General features: G+C 30.5%; 1 pseudogene; it reads right to left on the bottom strand.

Moving 5' to 3' along the window:
• Nucleotides 1-761: 761 nt before the first annotated feature.
• On the bottom strand, nucleotides 762-901 carry LOC122022198 (annotated as a pseudogene).
• Nucleotides 902-2,196: the final 1,295 nt, after the last annotated feature.

The raw sequence follows: 2,196 nt of genomic DNA on the forward strand, positions 1-2,196 counted from the left end.
ACAAGACGTCTAAGTGGCGGTAAAGGAGACGGAGTAACAACGGCCCAAGTCAGCGATGATAGCGTCCTGTCAGTCATCGGCGAAGAACGGACAACTCGTCGGTTGCTCACAGTGGGGTCTCAAGGGAGGGTTGTCGTTATCGACGTCGTACTGCTCCAACAGCGAGGGAGGTAGAGGCGCTAGAACCCACGGGCGTCCAGCGCGCGACGACGGTGTGCGTGTGCACGAAGAGGTAGACGACGCCGAACTTAGGGATTATAATTGAAACTTAGTTTTTGGATTTAGATCTCAGATAAATTAACTCAATCAACTCCTATTTTAAAAGTTATATTCTAAATAGATTTTCTCTCTTACCTATTTTTCCAACAAAATATAAATAAATCATACTTAAAATATAAAAAAATTCAGTAATTTTCATTAAATTTACATACACTTATTTCCTTGTTAATTATCAATTATTGTGTTATTATTTTCATAAATAAATTCATTTATATCAAATTTTAATCCTTATCATTTTATATATACTAGGATCATATACACTAGTTGTGTGACCTAAGCATCTAATATTTTTATTTTTTTAGTATTGTCTCTACTTTTATTTTTTTTTAGTGGGGCATGACTCTAATATTTTTATAATTTTATACACCTTTAGAGGTACTTATAAAAAATTAAGGTAGGGCAACTGTCCAACCAAAGCTATACTTTGCTCCGCCTAGTTGGGAGACGGATTCTCTATAAAAAAATATAATCTTAGGCAAAAGAATGAGTGCGCTACACCCATGCAATAATACAATGTTAGGGTGACACTCAAGAAATCCAGTAGCAAGCTAATGTAATGGACTCCCCCTTGTAAAAAAATTAATTTAATATCATATTTGATCTTAGCCAAAAAGTAAAATATGTTTTTTAATATCATCCGCCCAAGGTATTTATAGAAGATTCTCTGCTCGTAGTATTGTGAATTCTAAGATGTGAGACAAAAGACAATTCTAGATTTTTAATTGATTAATGAGAAAAAATTCTCAATAATTCACTGCAGTCTCAAACTTTAGATCTCTGATTGACTAATGAAAAAAATTTCAATAATATGTTGCAGCTGAGTTTCGAACTCTAAATCACTAATTGATGCATTTGTGAAAATTACTAAAAAATCTTAGAATTATTTTCGATGTGAATAGAAAAAAGGACATTAACGTAATTTCATTTTGGGCTTCACTAAAATTAATTAGTAAAGAGAGAAGATTCTTAATAAAATAGTTTATAAAAAATAGCTTTAATTTTTTAGTATATTTTTTTCAGTGGGGGAGCAAACTCTTCTTCATAAAAAATTAATTTAATTCTTAATATAAGATATTAAACTCATGCAATAGTATAATGCTAGGGTGATACTAAAAAATTCAACAGCAAACTACTTGTAACGAACTCTCTCTTAAAAAAATTAATTTAATATTATACTTGATCTTAACCAAAAAAACTAAGAAAAGTATGCTTTCTAATATCGCCGACTCAAGATATTTATAAAAACTTCTCTGCTTGCAGTGTTCCCAATTTTAAAATATGGGACTAAAGAGAATTCTAGATCTCTGATTGATTAATGAGAAAAATTGTCAATAATACATCATAGTTGAGTCTCGAACTTTAGATCCCTGATTAATTAATGAGAAAAATTTTCAATAATATGTCGTAGCTGAGTCTCAGACTCTAGATCATTAATTGATGTGTTTGTGAAAATTACTAATAACCCTTAGAATTATTTTCAAAATAAAAAAAAGATATTAATATAATTTTATTTTAAGCTTCATCAAAATTACTTAGTAAATGAAGTAGATTTTTAATAAAATCTTACAGGACATTTGAAGGGTTTCTCTTGAATGAGAAGGAGATGATGGACGAACTTAAAAGAGATGGGATTGAAATTTGAAAGTGCTGAGAAGTTACACCATACTTTGATATATGAAATCTAACACTTTGAACACTTCAAGAGATCGCCAACACTACTTTTGTTGTTTATTGTTTGGTGATTAATTCGACTGTCGTTCTTTAGGCGACTACTTTGGATAACAAATTAAATCTATATTGTTGAGGAATCAATATGCCTGGTAACAAATACTATATATAGTGCCAAATTTGGATAATCCTAAAAGTTATGAGTACCTTTGGGTAAATTGTCAACGTAAATTATTAAAAAAAATGTCA

This window comes from Zingiber officinale, chromosome 9A (assembly GCF_018446385.1).
Source record: "Zingiber officinale cultivar Zhangliang chromosome 9A, Zo_v1.1, whole genome shotgun sequence".
Classification (NCBI taxonomy): domain Eukaryota; kingdom Viridiplantae; phylum Streptophyta; class Magnoliopsida; order Zingiberales; family Zingiberaceae; genus Zingiber; species Zingiber officinale.